This window comes from Pan troglodytes, chromosome 11 (assembly GCF_028858775.2).
Source record: "Pan troglodytes isolate AG18354 chromosome 11, NHGRI_mPanTro3-v2.0_pri, whole genome shotgun sequence".
In the NCBI taxonomy this organism is placed as follows: Eukaryota; Metazoa; Chordata; class Mammalia; order Primates; family Hominidae; genus Pan; species Pan troglodytes.
This window is the reverse complement of record NC_072409.2, coordinates 72,709,391-72,736,903: the sequence shown is the minus strand read 5'-3', so window position 1 is coordinate 72,736,903 and position 27,513 is coordinate 72,709,391. Positions and strand designations below refer to the sequence as shown.

General features: G+C 37.5%; 1 long non-coding RNA gene across 2 annotated transcripts in view; it reads right to left on the bottom strand.

The window, feature by feature from the left end:
* Positions 1-27,513, bottom strand: part of LOC107976691 (uncharacterized) — a 344,614-nt gene that overhangs the window by 223,525 nt on the left and 93,576 nt on the right. The window contains exon 2 of one of the 2 annotated variants that reach the window (XR_001720817.3): positions 2,533-2,607. This is a non-coding gene — a long non-coding RNA (uncharacterized LOC107976691). Of the gene's footprint in view, positions 1-2,532; positions 2,639-27,513 lie in introns of those variants that run through there. The other variant, XR_010148704.1, reaches the window with a different exon arrangement.

Genomic DNA, 27,513 nt, shown 5'->3' with positions numbered 1-27,513 from the left:
CTTTCTCAGAAATGAATCCTCTGTCAAAGAATAAACCTGTTAATAGGACAGATTTACTGAATGCCAGAGTTTGCATTTAAAACATATTATCTCTTCCAGTTATCACAGATGCAATCAAAGGTATGGTGAGAGATTGCTGGAAATGACTAAATGTGTTTCATTTTAAATTGATAACTTTGTAGAGAGGGTGAAAGGATATTGGAGAGGGAAGGAGGAGGAAAACAAGGAAGGTGGGAGGGGACAGCAGGAGTCGGTGGATGATTCTGCTCTGGCATGCCTGTCTGACATCACTGGCTTAACATTTGTATTTCAGTCCATCGCCTGACTAATAACACCATGTAGTGAAATAAAGCAACCATTCTGGAGGTAATTGTTATGTGGTGGAATATAAACAAGCCCCGTTCTGCAGTATATTTACCACAGTGCATATTTACGAGTTGGGTTTAATTAAAAGTCGGGAACACTAGAGCTATTTTTTAACTAGATGCCTATTATCTAGTGTCAAATGCTTGGTTTTAATCATGCATTTTATATCATCGTGACCTAGATCACTGCCTGTGACATATGAGATAGTGTGTTGTCTTTCCTGAGAAGATGTAGCAGGGCTTGATGGATGTTTTCTCATTCCTAACCTCATTACTACCAGCTTCCCATCCATCTAATAAAATGCTATGATAGAGAGTGGGAAGGTGCTATAAATCATAATATTCCAGCCGCTTCAAGCAGATTCATTAGAAATGCTGACTATATATCTCACAAACAGAAAGTCAACACACAAAGTAGGTTGCTGCTTCTTCCCAGGATCAAGGCACCCTGTTCCCTGCCTTACCCTCTCCCAGTGGAACAAAGGTTCTTTTTAAATGGCAAAACCCTGCGATTTAATGAAAAACTGGGTAGCCCTCTGTCTTAACATGATTTATCCAAGATAGAATTGATAATACTAGGTTCAGTCTTGTCACATACAATCTGACCATTATTCCTCTGATTGGAAGAGCTGTCAACTTCTAAGTGCTCAAGAAACAGGTACAGTTAAAATGGTTTAGATTTTGGAGTTTTTGTTACTACATTTTTGCCCTGACAAAGAAAAGGACCCTGTATCTTCTTTGAGATTAAGGTAGAATTTGTTGAAGAGATGAGTAAGAGCTCTGACATTATCATTCCTTCAGGTAATGGGGCATGAAACCTTGGTGAAATCTTTGGCTCCTCCTTCTCTTTTGAGTACTCATTTGTTCATTCATTGAACAAACATTTCATGTGGACCTATATGGTCTAGGCACCATACTAGCTGCCAGGTTACAATCGTCAATAAGACATGGCCTTCCCTCAAGGAGCTTGTACATTAGGTGAAAAAACAGAGTGCAATGGGAACACAAAGGAGGAGATCCTAAACCCATCTGGAGCAGGGTGGTGGTGGTCAAGGAAGGCTTACAGGAGGATATGAAATCTAAGTTAACTAGAGAAGAGAGGGGAACAGTGTTCCAGAAAGAGAGAGCAGAGCATGTGCAAAGATTCAGAGTTGTGAAAAGGATATCCAAGTTTAGCATAGCTGAGACCAAGAGGTACAAGGAGTGGCAAGAGAAAAAGGAGTTCAGAAGTCATAAAGAATAAACCATGAAGGGCCCTGTATGCTTTTTAAGTAAGTTTAAGTTATTCTGAGAGCAACAGAAAAGCGTTAAACACTTTTAAGCAGACCAGTCACATGGCAGGTTTTGCATTTTACAATCGTCACTCTCTCAACAGTGAGGAATGCATGGGGACGGGGCAGCAGACAGGATTAAATTAGGGAAAATAGCAAGAAAGACAGCAGCAATAAGGTAGGCCTAAGATATGAGAATGGAGAAAGCTAGTAGCAGCTGAGAACTATTTATGAGCTACAGATGACAGGACTAGTAAATGATTTGAACACTCTATCTGGTCACCAAGTCTATTAGTTTTTTGTTTTGTTTTGTTTTGTTTTGTTTTCCAAATGAAGCTTTATTCAGCTGTTTCTATTTGTTCTCTTAGACACTAGGCTATTTCCAAGACGATAAGCCCTGTGCTGTATCCTAAATGACATCCATATCTGGGCTGATCATGATAGTCTCCAATCCATGTTCTACCACAATAAGTTCTCATAGGCCTGTTCTCTGTCCCAGAATCTCCTGTGACTGCCACGTACCTGACCCCACTGTCCATAGCAATAGTTTTTAACCTTCAGTGAATATCTGAATCACTAGGATGCTGGAGTGGAGGGCCTGTGAAAAATGCCGAAAACCAACTTCTATCAAGATAAAATTTCTGATTTAGATATATCGTGGGATCCAGAAATAAATATTTTTGACAAACGCTCAAGACACTAAGGTCGGAAATATATTTTGAGATAATGTCCAGGGTTATGGCCTACAGTTCACAGATCTCTACAATTTCTGCCCACCACACTGTCCTACAGTGTTGACTGTAACTTACGTCTCTGCCCAAATCACTTTCTGTTGTACTCTGGCTTGATTTCTTACCGTAAAAATGACTATGCTATGAGCAACCCCACCTCCATACCTTGAGTCATGTTGTTCTGCCTTTATCCTCTGCTTGTCAGAATTCAGTCCATGTGTGAGGGCTCAGTTTCCATATCTGTAAAGGTCAGTGAACAAATTAGATGGTATTTAAGTTATATTACAAGCTTACTGCTCTATGACTCATTTTAAACCTCATCTCCTCATGAGCCCATCCCTGGTCACTCCAGCCTTCACTGAACTCTTCTTTTTTAACTTGGTCACTCCCTCTTCCTGTCCTCCACCATATTTAATTATAGGAACTAGTTTATAGCTTATCAAAAGCAGTATAAAATTGGGATTAAGAGCATAGAAACCAGAATCAAATTGACTCAGATCAGGTCCTGGCTTGATCATTTACCAGCTGCATGATATTTGGGAAGTTGCCCTCTTTCTAAACCTCAGCTTCCTTATCTGTAAAATGAGGATAATAAAAGTTTCTGCTTTGTAGGATTATTGCAAAGATTAAATGACATAATCCATTTAAAGCAATTATTATCATGCTTAGAATTTATTAAGGCATTTTATAAAAGTTGACAAAAATCAGTGTGACAGCCTTGCCTCTGTTTATGACTCTGTTATAAGTAACTTGAAGGCAGGGAGGGCAGCTTCTTTTATATCATTGACCACCTCCCCCAGTCCAAAGCCTGATAGTATCACCTAGGAGATGGACTGATATTTATAGTATTCAAAAATAAAAAGAGCTGGGTGTGGTAGCTCACGCCTGTAATCCAAGCACTTTGGGAGGCTGAGATGGGAGGATTGCTTGAGTTTAGGAATTCAAGACGAGCCTGGACAACATAGCAAGACCTTGTCTCTGCTGAAAAACAAACAAACAAACAAACAAAAACAGCTGACCATGGTGGCCTGCAGTCCCAGCTACTAGGGAGGCTGAGATGAGAGAATCACTTGAGCCTGGAAGATTCAGGCAGCAGTGAGGTGTGATCTTGACACTGCACTCCAGCCTGGGCAACAAAGCAAGACCCTGACTCAAATAAATAAATAAATAAATACAAGTGAGTGTAGCACAAATAAATCTTATTACAGACTCAGGTATGTCACATGTCCACATTTTCTTTGTCATCTTCAATCTGATAACAGCTTCACTCTACTGTACTGAAGAAAATTCAGTGTTAGTCATTATTGCCCCTACAGAGAGAAGAGGTCCCAAGGTGTTGTGTAGCACCAAAGTGTCAGGGAATTCTCACACTGTTCACACTGGTCCCTCCTGAGATGCCCAGTGAGCCAGTCCATAAGGTTTCTGTAGGTCACAGGCAGCTTAGCTGCTTCTCTGCCGTGCATGGAATATAGGAAACTGGACCACATTTGGAACTCCTAAACTCAGGATGCAACTCCCAGTGCTTCCGTTCATCATCGCTTCTGAGATTTTGTCACCTCTCCAGGACTTTGCCAGAAGTGGGATATGAGCCTCATTCCAAATGGACTTATTATTCTCTTTTGCCATCTCAGCCAAAAGGATGACCCTTCCTGGACTCCCTGCCTTAAAAAATAATTCCCTCTCTCTCTCTCCATACTTTCAGGGCTACCTAATTACAACTTAAATGGGGTAATGACTTTAATAAGTTTAGGATTCTGCTCTCAACCCTACCAAAAGAAAAAAAAAAACCACTCTCTGAGGCAGGGGATTATTAAAGGCCTGGTCCCCCATGTGAAGTGAGGAAAGAAAAAAATGAAGGGATCATAAGCACAAAATAATATTTTAATAAACTATCCCTCCCAAAAAGCCAAGAGGAATCACTTTGCGCCAACACAGAAGGATCAAAGCACAAAATAAAGTGATGCTGGAATGCTGACAGCATATTCCTCTCTTGAGTCAGATGAGACCTTTTCTCTAAAGTTTTGGCCTTGAGAAAAAGAATGGGCCTTTGGTCCAGATTAGGATTCCCTGTCTTCTGTCCAAATTTTAGGGAATTTTTGGATTGTTACACTAAGAGTGCCATCCATGCAAGCAAAGCACATCTTGCCTCTTGAAAGAACAAAGGCCCGTAGAGGCCATAAAAATTGCTCATAAGTCTTCTTACACATCAAAGGACTCTTAACAACAACATGCAGATGACTAAGTGAAAGTAAATCAGGAACATATGGATTAAGATTCTCTTGAAATACACATGGGTTTAGAAACTAGGTGAAGAAGGAATTGCTTAGGGCCAAATGCATCTTGGATATTCTAAATACATGTGTGTGGTTACCACCACTAACATCCACCCACCCACCCTCACATGCACACTTAGAAATATTTGTTGCATGAATTAGAGACCTAGAAAATGTTAAGACTCCTAGAGATCACACATCATGGGAGAGTCATTGCTATTTACCCGAGGTTAGATTAATTCAACAAATGATTTCTCTTATGTTTTCAGCAAAGGGGAAAAAGGAAGAAAAAGTTTGTTGTTAATTCAAAATAAACAACAAAAACTTTTTATTTGGTTTCTGATTTCAAGAATAAATATATATCTACTTTGTTGGGCTGAGTTTCCCTAACTATAAAACATAGGAAGTGGAGTGATTGATCTCAGAAATACTTGAAAATGTCTTTACCCATGGACCTGTTTTTCATCTGCTTATTTTTCCTTGTTCTTCCTTTTCTAACAGGACCATATGCAAATTTTTATAGCAATAATAAAAAGACCTGAAAGTTTAGCTTTAACATGTCTCACACACAAGCCTGGCCCCAGGAAAAACCCAAAGTAGGTGAAAAGGAGCCTTGGGTTACCCACCCACTCCCTTTTTTCTGCCTCTCTTCTCTTGGAACAGTGATACAAACGCCACACCCCAGCAGCTTAAAGCAGCCCATCAGAAAACCCACACTACCTCTTTCATAAATTAGTGGTACTGTAAGGCTTTTCAGAAAATTGATTAGTGACACATTCAGGAACACTAAGACCTAAGTCTGAAATTACGAGTTTAGGAATTGGAGGGAGTAAGGTAAGATATGTTATTACATATCCTTGTTAATAAAGTGAGAGAAAAAGTTACTACCAGTATCAGGCAGATTAAATATGTACTGAAGACTTCTTTCCAAATCCAGTTTTCTCATTCATAACATTCCGGCTATCCTAAACCTGAATCAACACATTATAAGAAAGCCTATTTGGCTTCTGAGGAGGAAGCAGAGACATTTATGTACTAAAACTATTATTCAGCAGCTCTCTAATTCCATTGTGACTATTTTAATACAATTGCAGTTATTTCACAATCATCCATTTCTAGAGTGTGAATGAAGCAGATAATAATTCAGTTCTGCATTTGAAACTGAGGTCTAAGCTCTCTCCGAGAGTCAATGATATTATGAGGTCGGTGCAAAAGTAATTATAGTTTTGCCATTTTAATTGTGGCAAAAAACCACAATTACTTTTGCACCAAAAGTAATTAGAACCTATATCAGTTCTGAATGTAGAACTTAGTTTTAACTTAATGACATACGTAAACCCAGACACAGTGCTAATTCAAAACCATTGACTCTACCAAGATGCATGATCTATACGTGATGGTTTTCTGAAACCTGAGAAAATTGCTTCTAACATACGGATCCCAATTACTGTGGATGAAATTTCATGGCATAAATATTCTAACGAACTTAAAATAAACTAACATGGTCTTCCCTTTACCAGGTAAACCATGTTAGTTTTTCCCATAATATGCTCCCATACCACCTTGTACTTCCTTATTGTAACACTGAAAACTGTAAGATCTAAGAAGGAAAGAGAGGGTGATTATCTTGTTATCAATTGTATTTTAGAGCCTAGACAGTGCATGACATAAATAATAAATATTTGCTGAATATACATTACAAATACATAAATTTTATTTCAGAGCTCTGTTACTTTAATTGGTACTAAATAATTTTTGCTAATTCTCCCAACAACCTAGCCATCTCTGTCCTTCTAGTTTACAAACATCATAATTAAATATTAGATTTGGTTCCTTTGTGTCTTCAAAGGGCACTGTAAGGCATTTATTTTATCCTCTCCATGTTTGATTTGAGAGAGCAGCACTAATTTTATTTCATAGATGACAAGCCTGGGGCAAAATCTTCTATATCTGGTCCCAGGAAACAAACACAATCTCTGAATAATAAAAGTGAAAGTGGGGCCGGGCTCAGTGGCTCATACCTGTAATCTCAGTGCTTTGGGAGGCCAACGTGTTAGGACTGCTTGAGGCCAGGAGTTCAAGACTAGTCTGGGCAACATAGGGAGAGCCTGTTTCTACTAATAAAAAAAAAAAAATTAGCTGGGCAGGCTACTGTAATCCTAGCAACTTGGGAGACTGAAGCAGGAGAATCTCTTGAGCCTGGTAGTTTGAGCCTGCAGTAAGTTGTGATCACACCATTGCACTCGAGCTTGGGCAATAGAGCAAGATCCTATCTCTAAAATAATTAATAATTTTTTTAATGAAGGAGAGAACTCAAGAAATCTTGATTTTTAATTTCATTTGTAATTTCTTATAAGGAAGAGAATCTTAAAATGCTTCCTGTGGAGGCCAAGCTTTGAGGATGTGCCTTTGCAGACACACAAACAAAATTAAAATCTGACAATGAAAATGCACTTAAAGAATCATCCAAAGTAAAAAAAAAAAAACAGAATAATAAATACACATAGAGAAGCATACTGTAACACTGAGGTGGTCAAGGTGGAGTTTACTAAAGCCTGCTCTGTTGGCATTCCAAAGCATGTTATGACGGCACGGAGCAGAATAATAAAATTTGTATCCTTATGTGAAAAATAAAATTCAGATAAAAAAGAAGGTACATGAAGAAGTAATTTAAAGTCCCCCATTAGTGCATTTCTTTACAAATCAATTGGCCAGAGATAAAAGGTATTGCAGAGCTTTCCTTGCTCATTTTTATATAACTTCATGGAAGAAAAGATAGATGTGTTACTTTGTAAAAACACTGTACACAGACAAAATAGAAAAAAATTTTAAGCATTTAGTCCCATTTTTAATATAGCATCAGTCTGAAAAATGATGTGACACACAGGAGCTAAAGCTTGTATTAAAATGGTTACTAAAGGCCGGGCACGGTGGCTCACATCTGTAATCCTAGCACTTTGGGAGACCAAGGCGGGTGGATCACGAGGTCAGGAGATCGAGACCATCCTGGCTAACATGGTGAAACCCCGTCTCTAATAAAAATAAAAAATTAGCCGGGCATGGTGGCGGGTGCCTGTAGTCCCAGCTACCGGGGAGGCTGAGGCAGGAGAATGGCATGAACCCGGGAGGCGGAGTTTGCAGTGAGCCGAGATTGAGCCACTGCACTCCAGCCTGCCTGGGTGACAGAGCAAGACTCCGTCTCAAAAAAAAAAAAAAAAAAAAGAAATAAAATGGTTACTAAAAGCCGGGTGCAGTGGCTCACGCCTGTAATCCCAGCACTTTGGGAGGCTGAGGCGGACAGATCACGAGGTCAGGAGTTTGAGGCCAGCCTGACCAACATGGTGAAATCCCATCTCTACTAAAAATACAAAAATTAGCTGGGCATGGTGGCATGTGCCTGTAATCCCAGCGACTCAGGAGGCTGAGGCAGGAGAATCGCTTGAACCCAGGAGGAAGAAGTTGCAGTGAGAGGAGATTGCGCCACTGCACTCCAGCTTGGGTGACAGAGCAAGTCTTTGTCTCAAAAAAAAAAAGGTTACTAAAATATATTCAACTATGTATTGTGTAGATGAGCCCTGATGCTGTATGCCAGGATATTCAAATAGAGCTGGACAAGCCACACAAATAAGTGTTCTCTTTATATTTTCTAGTTTGGGAATTATCTGTGATTCTAATGGCCTAGAATAGTATAATTCACATTTCGTAGGGAACCTAACTAGGTATGTTAATCAAAATACGCACATGTATTATATGATTATTTCAAATGAAAATGCAGATGTATGTTTGTTTATAAAATAAACCTCATTAACTAAGCATATTCCAAACACAATATGATTCCACTACCTGATATATTTAACAAGTGGAACAAGTTCAGTTTGGCATGTTAGGGTTATAATGTCACAGGACTTACAACTACAGATATTTTATGGGGAATGACACAAACTAAGTCTTTGAATATAATATGCTAAGCATAAATATCTGTAAAACTGACTGGTGGAAAATTTTTGGATTTCTAACAAGCAAAGGCACTAAAATATGTAAAGTATATAAATTACTATTTTAAATATTTCTTGATGATATAAAGAATATTAGAAACATATATCCCTATAAAAGAAGTGAATATGACTGACTTAGGCACATGAGCATGAACTTACTCTCAGTTGGAAGCTTACTAATAATGGTGTATGACAGTTCATATACTTTGGCATTGATTTAACTTTGGTGTTAACAGTTTCTACCACCTCTTTCAAGGTTCTGATTCAGTTCAATTGAAAATACTTCTGAAATTGCAAAACAGACCATTTAAACACTGGTATGACTTGTATGCATTTAATTGTAACATTCCAACATTGTCAAAACAAATAAAATACAAAAATAAATTCAATGATGAGACTGATAAAAACTTCAATTGCTGTTTACAATCCCAGTTTTAAAGTTCAGGTGTTATTCCAAATAGCCAGATTGTTCTCATTGATTTATTTATAATAAGTTAGTGTTATGAATTACATACATAAAATAATTTTATACATATACATATGCAAAATATATACCTTGTAATTTGCAATTCCACATAATATTTCAGTCTTTAAGGGTTTATATTGATAAAAAGTGATTGAAAACCACTAACCTGACCAAAACTCCTCTTTTGACAGATGATGTAAGGAAGGTTGGAAGACTAAAATCTGTGAAATGTCAGTGAGTTAGTGTTTCTGGGCTTCTCCAAGTCTTTAATATGCAAAAGTAATTGTGAATTTCCACAAAGGATGCTATTCTATTGTCTTAGTTTGGGATCCCCCAGAAGCAGACCATAAGAAGAGGATTCAAATGCTAGTGGTATTTGCAGGAGGTGCAGAAAACAAGGGAAGGGAATGGAAAAGTGAAAAAGGAAGAAAAGACAAGCAATCAAGGGTGTGTTATAAAGTCAGCAGGTACTGAGGACAACTGGAGCATAATTCCACAGGGAAATGCTGGGACACAGGTTAGAATCTCTACCTTAGATCTATTCCATCTGAGGGGCAAGAAAGCTCTGGATTTATACAAAAACTGCTGTCAGGCATTGGAAGGGTTTTGCCCCAGAAGTGGGTGAATTCTGGGTACTTCCAGCACAGGCAGTGGGAAGTCAGCTCCAGCATGGAAGTGGGAAGTCCTGAGGAATCCCTGCAGAGCTAAGAGTAGCTGCTACAAGTCAATAGTGTTTCCCAAACTCATTTGATGACAGAACTTGTTTATTTATGCAGCCCTAAATAACTTCCATGAGATCTTCAACGTTTTAGAAACACTACAGTCATACAGTGGTCTAATGAATCCTATAATATAAATAGTGTTTTCATACATATTATCTAACTTGTGTCTCAGAAACCTATGTATTATTATCTCCATTGTACAGATGAGAAAAACTGAGGTCTAGATGGGTTAATGGTTATTGATACACCCAGGGAGCAAACAAGCTTCTGGTTTCAAGACTCAAATTATTAAGAACATGAAACTTGCTTCTTTTAGAAAATGCACTATCAAGTAACACATAAAAGCCTAACATTTAGAGTAATTTTTGTCTTTTTATTCATGAAAGCCTTCACAAAGAACTTTTGTTCTAATAAATGACCCCACCACCACTACCATATACACAGGTCTAGAAAACTAGTAAATTTAAAATTACTTTTCAGACAACTTTGAATTCCATGGTTATTGCAGAGACGCTGAAGCTTGCTGTCACTTTTATGTACTATGCTGTCTATAGTATTACTGATAGGTACCTGAGATAGCCTTATAAATTTAAGCTTTTATGTGGCTTCTATATTTTGCAGTATAGGATCACAATTTATAATGATATGATGTATTGTTATAGAAATTGTCAGCTAGCAAAGTCTAAACATATTTTAAAGATTTGCAGTTTCTATCTGTACCGCAGGAAAACAAAACGTCTTCAAAAGCATATAGCTCTATGATTTGAGTCTTTTAAAACTAATATCTGAGTACTTGCTAGCAGGGCTATGTGCCCAGCCCTGCTCTAAGTAATTTACAGGTACTAATTCATTTGTCCTCAGAACAGCCCTCTGAGGTTAAATTATCATCTACCTATGTGACAAATAAGAAAACAGGAAAAATGAAATTAGGTAACTTTCTAACTTATACAGTTTATAAGTGGTAACGACAAGATCTGAGCTCACAAAATCTAGCTTCATAAGCCACACTCAGAGCTTTGACTAACTAGACTTACCACAAAATTGCTCAGTGTATTGGCCCACTAAGAATTACTCAGATTTGCATTCTTATTTGATCAAGGTAAAGAAAATTATTTCCAAAACTTCTAAACAATCATTATTAGATAAAACATCATTTAAATGTATGTTTACATTTTGCATAATTACTTCCAACAGACTTTACCTGAACTATCTTAAGTAGAATTTTAATTTCCTGAGTTATCCCTAACATTTTATTCTCAAGAGCTTATTAAAAATTTCACTTACTGAAATAAAATCTTCACATGCATGGTCAGAGTTGCATATGGAAAATGAGAGAGAGGGAGTTCAAGAGAGAGAATACAGATTCTCAGACCTAACTTGAAAGTGTTAATAAGTTGAAAGTCATTCCTGCTAAACTAAAGCAATGGACGTTATTCTGAACACAAGTATATCTTTATTTAACAGATGTTCATCTGAAAGTGTTTCCTGTTGGTTTGAGATACGAGAAGTCACATATTAACTGTTTTTTGTAATTGTTTCCCCATTGACTCAACCTTCTAATGTGCTTTACGTCCTTTCTGAGTGACTGAGGATGTAGATGAAACTTTAAACCTGGAAGTACAGTAGCAAACCTTTGTAAACCAAAGCTTCCTTTAAGAATAGTGAAAATGGCCAGGCACAGTGGTGGCTCACGCCTGTAATCCCAGCACTTTGGGAGGCCGAGGAGGGCAGATCACGAGATCAGGAAATCGAGACCATCCCGGCTAACACGGTGAAACCCCATCTCTACTAAAAATACAAAAACAAAATTAGCCAGGTGTGGTGGCAGGCACCTGTAGTCCCAGCTACTCGGGAGACTATGGTGGGAGAATGGCGTGAACCCGGGAGGCGGAGCTTGCGGTGAGCCAAGATCGTGCCACTGCACTCCAGCCTGGGCGACAGAGCGAGACTCTGTCTCAAAAAGAAAAAAACGAATAGTGATAACATTGTTAGTTGGACAAAGCAGAAATAAGCAGAAAAGAAGCCTTGATGAGAATCCTATAGCCCTACAACACTATACATGAGAGTAAGGAGGCTGCTAATAGAAGGGTTTGGGAAAAAGCACCTTTCAAGAATATGGAAAGAAACACTGAAAGACTCCAGACACCAATGCGTGAAAGGCTCATGACTCCAAGATCTCTCAAATAAAACTATATTAGCATTGAGATAAACATGCACACTGTAGTTGAAAAATCAATAAAGGGAAACAACATAAATTACAGGGTGATGAGGTCACTACTTATGCAGTGACATCATGTCAGTAAATGACTTCAATATTAACATCAGTGATTGCACCAGCATTCTACCAACTCAACTGATACAACCCATCCTACAACTGCTCATAGGTCTAATGAGTTGCCAAAATCACCAAGGACCAGACACAGCATGGGGAACTGATTACTTCTGAGAGGAATGAAAAAGGTAGTTCAATGTTCAGTCAATGCAGTTAATTTGCACTCTGCTTCTCAAGAAAAAAAAAAAAGACAAACAAATAGTTATCTAAATATGTAGATAATGTAAAGTGATTACAAATGTGAACAGGCTTTTATTGTGTGTGTGTGTGCACGGGCATGTGTGTGTGTGCTCAATGTGAGATTTTAAGCTTAAAAAATATTCTTTATATGTGCATTTGAATATCTGTTTTATTAGTATGTGGTCATGGATGGGTGTTCTTTTAGTTCTTACAGCAATTTAAATCTTCAAAGTGACATCAAAAGGAGCTAAGTTGTTCTCTGGCAGAACTTTTTAATAGCTGATATGGTTTGGCTATGTCCCCACCCAAATTTCGACTTGAATTGCATCTCCCAGAATTCCTGCGTGTTGTGGGCAGGTCCCAGGGGGAGATAACTGAATCATGGGGGCTGGGCTGGTCTTTCCCATGCTATTCCCGTGATAGTCAATAAGTCTCACAAGATCTGATGGGTTTATCAGGGGTTTCTGCTTTTGCTTCTTCCTCATTCTGTCTTGCCACTGCCATGTAAGAAGTGGCCTTTCACCCTCTGCCATGATTGTGAGACCTTCTCCAGCCACGTGGAACTGTAAGTCCAATTAAACCTCTTTCATTTATAAATTGCCCAGTCTTGTGTATGTCTTTATCAGCAGCATGAACTAATACAATAGTCTACTAATGGCTCATTCAAATATAGGCAATTTGTACTCACAAATATGAATGCAAATGTTTGAAGCTACATGGGCATGTTTGAGAAGCCATACATTAGCTGACACGATTTTTAAAAAATCATTTTGGTATTTCAATATCAACTAGTCTGAAGCCAAATTGACCAAATATTAAGACAGAAGAGTATCTGAAGGATAAGACATGTTTCACGGCTTTTTGAAAACAATGACCCAAAAAGCATCACTTGGTTGAAGTTTCTGTGTCTGACTAGTCAAAAGGAAATTAGATAGCCACTCCCATTTTATGATATTGACAGACAGATCTTATTATATATAAGAATAAATACATCTTCGTTCCTGAACCTGAGGAGCTTCCACTCCATCTGCAGGGATGAAAACAAGTTACATCTCACTTGATAAAAATCCTACAGCCTTATAACACTTCATCTGAGGAAAAGGAGGCTGTTAATGGGAATGTTTGTAAAAAATTGTCTTTTAAGAATATGAACAAAAGCACTGAATGAAAGACTCCAGACACCAAGGCATAAAAGGCCCATGATTTAAGACCTCTCAATTCTCAAATTTTGGAAATGATTCAGCGGCAAACAGAGGAGACAGAACATAACTGAACCTTCAAGCATAATTATAGATAAGTAACCAGGGAAAAATAAGTTACTCAAAGTAAAAGAACAGCATGGGAATGGGTATGGCAGGTAGGAATGGGGAGAGAATGGGGAATAGTTCCTTGTGATAGTAAATGAGAGATGATATTGGAGAATCATGGAAATGTGTTTGAATAGGTTACACAAAATTAATCCAAAATCATGGATGGTAAAGTTTCTGTTGTTCCAACCATTAGAAAAACCTGTTGTATTCTGAATCACCAATGATCAAAAAAAAGCTTAAAGGTTTATTTTCGTTGTTTCTTTATGTCCTATTACTCCTTTCTTACTAAAATATATTCTTTCATTGAGAATCTGTGAGTGGTAAAGTTTAACAGCCTTTTTGCAGGGTGGGGTACTGTATTAGTCTGTTCTCACATTGCTATGAAGAAATACCCAAGACTGGGTACTTAATAAAGAAAATAGGTTCAATTGACTCACAGTTCTCGATGGCTGGGGAGACCTCAAGAAGCTTACCATCATGGCAGAAGGCACCTCTTCACAGGGCAGCAGGAGAGAGAATGAGTGCCAGCAAGGGAAATGCCAGATGCTTATAAAACCATCAGATTTCATGAGAACTCACTCATTATCACAAAAACAGTACAGGGGAAACTGCCCCCATGATTCATTTACCCCGACTGGGTCCCTCCCCCGACACACGAGGATTACGGGAACTACAATTCAAGATGAGACTTGGGTGGGAACACAGCCAAACCATATCAAGATTGTCTTTTTTGTCTTTGAGATTTCTTTTATTTGTTTTTTGTAGTAGTGTTTGGGGTTTAGTTTGGCAGGGGGCATCTAAAATTTTTTTATTTTCTCCTTTTCTTGAATGGTACTTTATCAGATATATTCTAAACCGTGGGAGCTTCCAGTGTCCAGTACAGCATGTAAGGAGCTTGGAATTCATCACCTCTACCAATATAACAAGAAAAAAGCTGAATAAAATCAAAATCAACAACTCTCCTTAGAACCATCAGAGAATTAAGGTAACAAAAAATCACTGCCTCCAAAATTGAGGAGACAGGCAGATAGAGAAAACCAAACCTTCCCAGGGTAGAAACCTCTGCAGAAAGTAGTGCCAGTTTAGGAAAACCTAAACTGTAATTAAATTGCTAGAGGCTCAGTGTGGACAAGTTTGAGAGTTAAGAACTAAGGGGGGCCCAGTCTTAGGGTAGTCCCCACACTTACATGGGTTTTGTCTTCAAGAATCCTACTAGGTTCTCATAATAAAGATTGGAGAAAAATCCTCCTGTGCTGGAGGAAGGGAAATGTAGCCATTTTGAAATGCCTGGAGTCCTCTCTTCTCTGCTCTCAAGAGAAGCTATTTTACCAGAGAGTTAAAACTATTTTAACTGATCTGGAAAAAGGAGAATACCTAACTCCAGCCCCAACCCCCACCGCCTTCCCTGCCAAACTTCCTGTCCTACCTAAAGGGGAAAAAACGAAACTAAACTAAAAAGCATTTGTGAAGGTCACAGTCCAGGGGCACAGGCTCACTAAAAGACTGAGACATATTTATAGGACTGTAAGCCACTTCCCCTTCTCCCTGCTCACCAACACATCTATAGGATTCCCGTTAATCATAGGGAAATACAACTGAAAGAACTGTCCATCTCAGATGTTATCTAAGAAGTCTCTACGGAAAGGCAAAGACAACAGAGAAGACAAAAATACAGGTACATGAGGAAATTTGAGCCTCTGAAACCTATTGCTAGAGCAAACAGTAAACAGTTCACACAACTTAACCTCTAGTCAGGTAAACATATAACCTCACACTAAAGGCCTATTTATTTCAGTTACTTTTACTTATACATCATGCTTTCAACAAAAAATACCAGGCATACTAAAAGTTGAGAAAACACAGCATGAAGAGACATCAGAACTAACTCACACATGGCAGAGATGTTGGAATTATCAGAGAAGACAGGCAATTTAAAACAACTATTCTAAACTGACATTTGAACACATTATTCCATTGTTTTCTTTCCTTTATTGTGGTAGTTATATACACTTTCACCTTAATCATTGTTTCTTTTGTAGGTAATCTGTTTTTTTTTTCTCTGTAGTAGCCATTACATTTTTTTCTTTGTTTTTTTTGTGTGCTATAGTTTTTCTATGATATTTCCAGGTATGGATTAATTTATGTTGTCAGAACTTGTGTCTCTTAAAATAAAAATGATATGTTTGACCACTTCTGGAAAATTCTAACCCAATGCTCTTTGAATGTTAGATTCTCTCCTTCTAAAATTTCTTTTAGACATGTTGGAACTTCTTATTCTACCCTACATATTTGTAAACCTCTCTTCTATATTTTCCATATCATTTTCATCTGAAATGTAATCAACCTAATTTCTTCAGATTGATCTTTCAGTCCATTCTCTCTTAAATTATGTATGATCTGATGTTTAATCTATCTGGTTTTATTTTATAACAATGATTATATTTTATGTCCTTAAAAGTTATTTTTAAAAATATTTTGCAGATATACTACTTTTATGTAATAGCTTCTTCTTTTCTTATACTTAGGTATATATGCTGCATCTGCTGATTCTCAATTATAATTGTAACCTCAAGTTTTTTGTAACTTTTCCGAGGTCATCTTCAACCTGAGTTTTTCTATGTGAATTCTATATAACCTGAATTGGGAATCTCCCTCCAAGCTGACTCTGTTTGTCTATGCCAGGTGCTCTGGGGCTAATATTAGCTGAGGGCCAACCTTTATGTTCACTATTCAACTGGAGTTTCCTCACCATGCTGGTAACATAAAATCAGACTCTAAATAAAACTTCTTTTTAAACAGAGATCCTAGGCAAAGGATTTTTGTCATTTCTCTGGGTCAGTGAGCAGAATCTTAAAATTTCAGCCTTTAGCTATTAACAGTTATATAATATCTGCTCTTCATCTTCCTCCAAACCAGGACTGTTGTAGCACTGGTTCATGAACTTACTATGGACTTACTGCTTTTTTTTTTCTGGCATCTAGTGATTTTCCTTTCTTACTTACTGACCACATAATAAATTTTTAAAAGAAATTGTTGTATTTGTCTTATTGTGTTGAAGGGTTTACAATGATAGAGTTTTTATATTGGCTTAGACCACATCTTTCTAGAAGTGCTAAAGTATCTTTTAACTCAGATCTCAAAATGACTTTAATCCTCTGCCATATGCAAGAGAACAACCTTCGGAAAATACAGGGAAGATACATCTGTGGCTTTTTTCTGTCTATTCTAAGAATCCAAACTCAAGGATTGAGACTAAACTCACACAGTAGTTTATCTATATATAGGTAAGAAGGTAGATGCACTAAGGGACCTGTTACTACATGAATTACAAAAGTGGAAATGGTGCTCCTTGGGCTACCAGGAATCCCAAATACAAGTGTTTATACAAGCCTCATCTCTAAAATAGAAATAACAGTAGGACCTGCCTTTTTAGAGCTATAGTCAAGGATGATATAAAAAATATTAAGTAACCAGTGAATATTGGCACCAGCCACTAAGAACCAGAGGGAAGAAATCAGTCTAAGCCATACCACTGCTTATAGGTGAATGTCTTAGTTGAGATATGTAGATAGCAGAAGCAAAACATTGCCCATTGTGTCTGACACAGAGCTAGCACTCAATAAATATGACCTATTATTATTAGCCTATTTTTAAAGAAGAAATTAAACTTGGAGTTACAGAGGAAAGAATTCGGACCTGGAATTAGATGAAATCTAGTAAAAGCAAGTTGGAAAAAAACAAGGTTGGGTAGAGTCCTGCATAAATACCTCCAAACACATGACTGAAGTTCTTAGTTCATTTTTATTAACTGGTAGGTAAATGGAGCAAGGGAGCTATATTGGCCCAGAGAACAAAAGTCAGGTCAGCAATGCCCAGAAAGGATAATTGACTCACCCAATGTCACGTAGTAGTTCAAGGACATAACCAGAAGAATTGGGGTTTCCTAATTCTTATTTTATCACATTAAAATCCCTCCACAATATAATACTTCTTTATATTTATATAGATTTTTGTTTGACAGCTTCCAAACATTTTGACATGAACTATCTCATTTTTGGTGATCGATGAATAAACAAACAAATGTACTAGCCTTCAGAGGAAAAAAAATAGCAATACAGTTGGATTTGAAATCCACTTTGGGATAATCCAAATTTAAAGACTGTGTTGTTTTAAATGCCACAGTTCAAGAACCAGGCAAGTTCAATATATACCAATGCAAATATGTTAGATGCAGTGCAGATAGTTGCCATGGTAATCTCCATATGATGGATGGATGGATAGATTTTTTTGTTTAGAGCTTCTGGAAACAAAAATGCCACACAACACAAAAATTGCTTGAAATCATATCTCACAAAAGAATCTTTTTCCTAGTAATAGTCAGAACACATCAAAAAGAACTTATCTGTAGGCATGGATTCATCAGTTAAGACTCTGACTTGGTTTTCTGCTTTTATGAAATGGAAAATAAATATCAGAAAATAGTGGTTAAAAGCCTAGACTCCACAGCACTTTGGGAGGCCGAGGCGGGTGGATCACGAGGCCAAAAGATCAGGCCATCCTGGCCAACATGGTGAAACCCCGTCTCTACTAAAAATACAAAAATTAGCTGGGCATGGTGGCGTGTGCTGGCAGTCCCAGCTACATGGGAGGCGGAGACAGGAGAATCACTTGAACCCAGGATGCAGAGGCGGAGGTTGCAGTGACCTGAGATCGTGCCACTGCACTCCAGCCTGGTGACAGAGTGAGACTCCGTCTCAAAAAAAAAAAAAAAAAAAAAAAAAAAAAAGCCTAGACTCTGGAACCCAGAATCCTGGCTCCATCACCTCTTAGCTTTGGTCCTCAGGCAAGTTGCTTGACCTCACTGTGCCTTTGTTCCATGTGTAAAATGGGTATATAACAGAACATGCTCCATAAGCTTACTGTAAGAATTGAATGAGCTGGTGCATGCAAAAGTCTTATGAAAGTGCTTGGCCGGGTGCGGTGGCTCACACCTGTAATCCCAGCACTTTGGGAGGCCGAGGTGGGCAGATCACGAGGTCAGGAGATAGAGACCATCCTAGCTAACACCGTGAAACCCTGTCTCTACCAAAAATAGAAAAAATTACCCGGGCGTGGTGGCGGGTGCCTGTAGTCCCAGCTACTCGGGAAGCTGAGGCAGGAGAATGGCGTGAACCTGGGAGGCGGAGCTTGCAGTGAGCCAAGATCGCGCCACTGCACTCCAGCCTGGGTGATAGAGCAAGACTCTGTCTCAAAAAAAAAAAAAAAAAAAAGAAAGAAAGTGCTTGGCATATAGCACATTCTCAATAAATGCTAGTTCTACTAGTATATTCCTGTCTCTTGTTACAGTTCCATGTGACTATTAAAGAGGTTTTTTTTTTTTTAATTTTTTGTTTTGTTTTAATGTTGGGCTTTAGCAAGGCTTTTAGATTAGGTGATATAGTTAAGAATGTGATCATCAGAAAGTAACAAAATATGACCTGTAGTGACTTAAAAAAAAAAAAAAGAGGGTTATTTTTCTCAGATAAAAAGAATCTCGGAGGAGCTGACTGCTGGTATCAATCACAGCTCACCAAAGTCAGGGTCTGTATCTGTGTATCTCTCAACCTGTACTTGGAGCATCTTTAGCTCCACACATTGAAGACAAGGAGGGGTAGAAAAGAGAAGGGTGGCTCCAGAAACATATGCTCTTTTTATTAGGAAAACAAAAAATATTTCCAGAAACTCCCAACAGTCCTCCACTCCTATCCCATTGGCCAGAACTCTGACTTGGCCACCTCTAGCTACAACAAAGGCTGAGGAAGCTAGTATTTAGCCAGGCATTCTGCCATCTTGTTCAAAATTGGGATTCTGTTGGCAAGGAAGAAGGAAGAATGGATGGCATTTGCCACAGGTGCATGGGGGAATCTTATTGCCTCTGATAAAAAGGATTCATTAGGTAACACTCTCTCGAACACTTTGAGAATAAAATGAGCTGTATAATGTCTAAGTAGTTTTAGCTGCCAATTAAAGTACATTTTTTGCCTTCTCCTCCTTGCTGAATTTAGTACCTCTCTACTTGGCACTCTCATTCTTCCTATAATCAATATTTAGAAATTACCATATGTGGGTTAATGTGGCCACCTTGTCATGAAAGGCAATCACTGCTAGGTTGCCGTGGTATCTCTGCAGGTGTATATAAAGGTATCAGGAAGAAAAATCTAAAATATTCCCTTACAATCTCCCATTGCTTTGCTCCAGAATCCACACACCTACTCTGTCTCTGCAATGTACATAATCAAAAGAATGCAGGTGCTCAGCCTGACTGAATTGAGCCTGCTTCTCTCTCAACTACTGCAATTCTCATTCAGGGGAATCGTACGGTGGATGTGACGAAGGAGACCTTTCCCTAATTATGGAGATTTGTCGTTGGGGTTGGAGGTTATTTTTTGTATTATTTACACTATTCTGTCTGGCGTTAATATTTCTGTCCGCGAGTGACAATTACATTGCTCTTGACTGGCACAGATCAGCAGTTTGTGATAGCTCTGAAAAGCTGGTGTGCAGCACATGTCACTGGCAGACATATTAATGTTGGCGACGAGTAGTGCATGTGATGTAACACGATTAGATGGCGCTAAGATAAAGGACCATCTTGAAGCCCATGAATAACCAAGAAGCAGTAAGGTGACGACTATCAATTATTTATTGCCCTTGTCCAGTACATTATTAACAGCTCCAAGAAAGAATACAGGCTTCCTTTCCTGTTCTCTCTCCCTCATGTTAATGCTCAGCTCCTCAGCTTATGGGAGGTTACATCCTAAGGGAGACATTTTGCTTTCAGCTACCATCAGACAATCTAGAGAAAAAAGTGAAATGACCTCAAGGCAGACTACATTCAACTTTTTTGGCTACCAGAAAAGAGGCATGGCTCTCTGCTCTCTGTGGCTGAATCCTCTTATCACCTTCACATGCAGAGCTTCTCTTTATTCACTGTCCCTCAAGTCAGGGTGGATTGCTGATTTAACAATAGTTCACACTTTTGGAGGAGAAAGTGATGTTCTATGATTAATATTATACATATACCTGTGGTTAGGCTCTCATTTCCAAGGGAGATGGTTACAGGGTTTTTACTGATTTTACTGCTGAGTCAGAAGGAGACTATTTCATACCTCAGTCTATATTAAGCAGAAAGAAGTTATAAATAGCTACTATTTTGGCTGCTTTCAGCTGCAAGTAATAGGCAATCTGTCTCAAAATGATTTTAAACAATAAGCAAAATTTTCTCACCTATACAGACACTCAAACATGTTATCAAGCATGCAGAGGGTCTTTTCACCTCTCTGCACTGCTATCCATGATGATAGTTACCTTCAGGGTTCTAAGATCAAATGAGGCTTTATTCTTCATTGTTTCTGTGCAGGAAACAAGAACAACCCTCTTCTCAACAAGGAGAAAAAGGAACTGCCTTAAGGCTGGCTAAGTTCACTTGGGTCATGTGTTCATCACTAATAGTAAATGTGATCATTAAACTGAATACTTAGTAGTAGTTATGAAAGCGGAATCCAATTTGGAAGGACAAAGGCAAAAGGATTCTTGTTCAAGTTTTAAATAACATGTACTTTTAAACATAACAATAATAATAATGAGATATAAAGGCCATAAAAATATTTTCATCTTCATTATAACTAACCTAATTCATTCATGCTGTAGTCAGTCTACTTTAATTATAAAGATAACAGCTGTAGTAATAACATCAACATAGAGCCCATACCATGTGCCGGGATATATGCTAAGAGCTTTGTATGTATTTATCTCATGCTGATACTTACATCAACCACATTAGATGATATTCTTATCCTTTTGTCACAGAAAAATATACTCAAGTCAGAGAGGTTCAATAATTTGTTTGCCAAGATCATATAGGCATCAGTTGCACAGGTGAAATAAAAACCTTATAACTTCAAAACCCAAGCCTTTAACAATTTCACTGTGTTTCCTGGTTTCTGGCATTTTTTAAGAACCTGTTCTAGGTCCAAACCACACTAAGTTTGCTAGTAGTTATAAAGGATGAATAATTTCTAAGTTATCTTGCCTGAAAGATATGATTAACACATGAAAATAATTTTTTAAAAGCAGAGTATAATACAGTACTGAACAATGTAGTATAGATTGCCATAGCTTCAGGGGTTCAAAAAAGGAGATCAAAGTGGTCTGATGTAATCAGGACAAGTTTCAAAGGCTGTGAGCTTTGAATTGACTCTTCAAAGGATGGTTAGGTTTTCTTTAGTTAAGTATAGACAAGAGAGAAAAAGGCATTATATAATGAGAGAAAAGCATTGAAGAAGACAAAGTTTTGAACTGCAAGGATCATTTCCCTAAGACTGGTAGGAAACTTCTAGGAAATAGCACTGAAAAACATAGCTGACCCTGGGTTTGGCAATGACTTTTTAGATACTATATCAGAAGTACGATCCATAAAATAAAAAAAATTAATTAAATTGCAATGAAATTAAAAACTTCTGCTCCACAAAAGACACTGTTAACAGAATAAAAGGACAAGCACAAATTGAAAAAAAAATTTGCAGAAGACATACATATCTGATAATGCAGTTGTATCCAAAATATACAAAGTACTCTTAAGATCCAACAATAAGAAAGCAAACAGCCCAATTTAAAAATAGTCAAAACATCTGAACAGACACCTCACCAAAGAAGAAACACATATGGCAAAAAAAAGTATGTGACAAGATGTTCAATATCGCACATGGTTCGGGAGCTGCAAATTAAATGACTGAAATCCAAAATACTGACAATACCAAATGCTGAAGAGGATATGGAACAACATGAACTCACATTTATCACTGTTGTAATGCAAATGGTAGAGCCATTTTGAAAGATAGGTTAGTTTCTTTCAAAGCCAAATACTGGCTTACCAAAAGATCCAGAATCCACACTCATAGGTTTTTACCCACACTAATTGAAGCCTTATGTCTACATAAAAGTCTTCAAATAAGCATGTCTATTCATAATTAACAAAATTTGGAAGCAACCAATATGTCCTTCAATAGGTGAATAGATAAACTGTGGTACACCCAGATAAGAGAATCTTATTCAGTGATAGAAAGAAATAGACTACCAAGATATAAAAAGACATGGAAAAACCTTAAATGCATAATGCTTAGTGAAAGAAGATAGTCTGAACTACATACTGCATGATTCCATCTATATGACTTTCTGGAAAAGACAAAACTATAGATACTGGTAGGTCTTTTAAAAAAAATTTTCACAGGTATATAGTACGTGTATACATTTATCCAATACATAAGATGTTTTGATACAGGCATGCAATGTGAAATAAGTACATCATGGAGAATGGGATGTCCATCCCCTTAAGCATTTATCCTCTGAATTACCAACAATCCAATTACACTCTTTAAGTTATTTTAAAATATACATTTAAGTTTGTATTGACTATAGTCATCCTGTTGTGTTATCAAATAATAGGTCTTATTCATTCTGTTGTAATGGGGCAATTTTTGAGTGATGTAAAAAGATTGGTGGTTGCCAGAGGTTCAGAGTGAAGGAGGAGGGATGAATAGGTAGAGCACAGGGCATTTTTAGGACAGTGAAACTATTCCATATTATACTGTCATGGTGGATACATGATATTATTCATGTGTCAAAACTGTACAACACAAAGAGTGAACCATAATGTAAACTATTGACTTCAGTCAATAAAATATCCATATTGGTTAATCAATTGTACCAAATGAACCCCACTATTACAAGATGTTAATAATAGGAGAAACTGGGTGGAAGATGGTAGGTGAAAAGGGATGTATATCTCTACACTTTATGGCCAACTTTTCTGTAAACCTAAAACTTCTCTAAAAAAATGAAGTCTGTTTTAAAAACAGATAGAAAAAATCTATGTTCAGTCTTATCAAGTTTTTCTTTAAACCACCATGTCCACTCCCAGACAGCATCTACAATATGGGATGAATTGGGAAATCCACAAATATTCAACACCCACAGCAATAATTCCTTGCATATGTTCCATCTTGCTTGTAGTTCTCCCAGATGACAACTATTTGTTTCTCATTTTTTATTCTCACTTCACCTTTCTGAGTTAACTCTCAGCCCTATTTCTCTAGGTTTTTAATATTTTTATAGGTTTGAGTATGTATATACACATTAACCTAATAAAAATATACTTACATATATATGTGAACACAGTAGTAGATATCAACATGAATCTACAAGACTAATATTCATTGCAAGCTAAGTAACAACAATAATAGCAAACAGTATATGCCTCATTTCTTCTAAGAACTTCACATTGGTTAAATAAGTTTAATCCTGACAATGCCACCACCATCAAATCAAAAGAAAACTCCATATCAAACTTTAAAGATGTTAACCATTAAATTTTTAAGACTAATAAAATAGTCATAGATTGAAGGCCACATTTAAAGTATGTGTTTTCTCCTGTTCTGACTTGTGTTGATCCTTGACTGTTAAACAGTATCTTGACCTAATGTTGACCTATATCTTTACCTGGTATAGAATACGAACCTATATATATATGATGTCAAACAACTTGGTTGCTCGAGACTCAGAACTTGATAGAAATTAGACTGAGTCAGAGTTTTGAAGTGACATTCAACAGAAAACTTCAACAAAATATTTCAACAAAATATAAAGATAACGCATTACAAAATCAGAATCCTTTTTCTCATAGACTACCATCAGATGCATATTTGTGATGATGGTAGTAAGAATGAAAACAAGTTGAGGAAATGTTCATGGCCTGGTAAGATTATGTTATTACAATATTATCTACTTGTATGTCTATTCATCTCTCTATGTGTATATCTGTTATACCAAACTGTTCTATATATTATACCAAATGATATATTACATATATTATATATTGCATATACTATATTAAATTATCATATTATGCTTGTTGTATGTGCATGTAAGATTATTTCTCTCATGTGAAACATCTCCAATTAGAGCTAATAATATAGAAGGCAATGAAAATCTACATATGCAAACACCTGCACCCATATGCATGTGTCACCTTCTGTACCAGTTCTCCAGTCTTATAATATATAATCCAATAAGATTATTTGGCAGTATCCACTGGTTTCCATCACTCACTGGCTGTTTGTAAAAATCAGAAACTCTTCAAATTGTCAAGTGAGGAGGTGGGTGGAAAATTGACTTTCTCATGAATTAACTTGCTGTGCTGGACCATAAGATCTAAACTGTACACACACATACACATACATGGAAATGATTAGTTCCCTGTCTTTTTCTCCAAATACAACCTATCTTAGTAGTAACTTCTTACATATCTTCTTTCTTAGGGAAAAGATCATTGTCTCAGGGACACTGGGAATACTCCATTTCCCATCCTAACTTTTTATTCCCCAAAAGACAATTCAATTTTAACCCCAGAACTAGATTACAGTTAAAAAGTATTCAGTTAAAATCTTTTTGCTTTGCCATTTAGAGACAGATAAAAGGTAAATTATCTAATTCAGTATCAGCATACCTTTTCTGTAAAGGTCTCAAGAGTAAATATTTTAGGCTTTGTGGGCCATACAGTTTATGTAGCAGTTACTCAACTCTGCCATTATAGAGCAAAAGAGCCATAGACAAAGCCGTCTTTGTTCATTTTTTGTTGCTATAAAAAAACCTGTGGTTAGGTAATTTGTAAAGAAAAAAAGGTTTATTTGATTCATAGTTCTGATGGCTGGAAAGGTAAGGTTGGGCATCTGCATCTGGTGGGGGCTTCAGGCTGCTTCTACTCATGGCAGAAGGTGAGCTGGTGTGTGCAGAAATCACATAGTGGGAGGAAGAAAGAGAGGGGAGAGGTGCCAGGCTCTCTGTAACAACTAACTCACCCCCAAGTAAGAATCCACCCCCATGGCCCAAATACCTTCCATTAGGCTAGACCTCCAACACTGGGCATCAAATTTCAACAAGAAGTGCATGTGGGGTGGGGGTGGGGTTCAAACAACGAAACTATAGCAAATATATAAACAAATAGGTGTGGCTGTGATTCAATAACATTTTATTCACAAAAACAGGTGGCAGGCCAGATGTGTTCCCTAGGCCATAGTTTGCCCACCTGATCTGACCTAATACTCATCTTCTAAAAGAGAAAGGAGTTTAATGTGTTTTGTGTTAGTAATTGTGATCAATTTTTACTCCTTTCTATAAATTCTGGAGAATAATTCTTTTCTATAGCCATTTCCTGTATAGTCCTGTCCCGTGATGACTCTGCTAGGCCAATGAAATATCAGCAAACATGATACAAGCAGAAGCTAAATAAACGTTTGTGCATTAGCACTTACCTTTTCTGCCTACTGGGAACTCTTCTACCATTATGTGGAAAAGATTGGGCTAACCTCCTGGAAATTAAGAACATGAAGAGAGTACCCTGAGTTGCCCCAGCCATGGCTCAAATGCAACATTGAGCCTAGTTCAGTATCTGGTGGTACAGAGCCAAACCATCCCAGCAAATCCCAGCACTAATTGCACATCCACAAAGAATAATGAACAAAGAAATGGTTGTTGTTTTCAACCATTATATTTTGGGTTTGACTGGTGGACCACCATAGGTAAACGCAATAGTAATCTGAGAGGGCAAAAACCCCCAAACACTCATTCTCAAACATATTTGCTCTGTCAGTATAACCAAAGCAAGAAATGAATGAGCTAAATAGTTAATTTGTGAATTTGTGGTTGTCTTCACAGTTAGTTCAGATAATTCCAAATTTCTAGATTGTCCTAATGGCAATTTGATTATTCCAATGTTTCTCTGAACATTCTGAATTTCTATGGGGACTATCTCAGATTCACTGAGTAATAAATAACAAATCTCTATTTTTCTTGATTAAAAAGATTCCATGATGATGATTCACAGAAAAACTAATAGAAATAACTAGTTTTTATAGGGATTTTCCTGACTGAGTTGTTTTTTGTTTGTTTGTTTGTTTGTTTTTGAGTTGGAGTATTGCTCTGTTGCCCAGGCTGGAGTGCAGTGGCGTGATCTCGGCTCACTGAAAGCTCCGCCTCCTGGGTTCATGCCATTCTCCTGCCTCAGCCTCCCGGGTAGCTGGGACTACAGGCGCCTGCCACCACGCCTGGCTAATTTTTTGTATTTTTAGTAGAGATGGGGTTTCACCATGTTAGCCAGGATTGTCTCGATCTCCTGACCTCGTGATCTGCTTGCCTCAGCCTCCCAAAGTGCTAGGATTACAGGCGTGAGCCACCGCGCCCGGCCCTGACTGAGATTCTTACAAACTACTTTCCCTTGGTTCCCAAATATCAAATCCAAGTGAAGCTTTATTTAACAAGCTAATTGTCACGCTAAATGGTTAGTGCATAAATCATCAAATTAATAAATATCATGTTTCAAGCTTATGAAAATCCTGGATTCCAACTTTTTTTATTCTATTCTTATACCGTGTTATGCTCATAATAAGTTAAGGATTGCCAATATAGTTTTCTTAAGAGACAACCAAAGATCCAATTTTATGACTATTGATCACATAATTTTATAAACTTAATAATAAGTCTGGAAATATATGCAGCCAAAAAAACCATAGAATACATGTTTCACATTTGAAGTTTTCTTGAAAGAGGTTCAGAGGGCAAATTAAATTTTTCTCAGCATGTAAACACAAGCACAGCCTTTTACATGGAAAACCAGTTTTCCATAGCTGATTTGAAAGGGTCTGCAACAAGACTAAAAGTTTACCAGTTAGAATTAGTAAAATATGCCTATTAATGAATTTTAGGTTTTTCAAGAAGTGAAGCCTTGGCATTTCGATTGAATTTCTGGATGTGTTTTCAGAGGTATATTGGTAAGC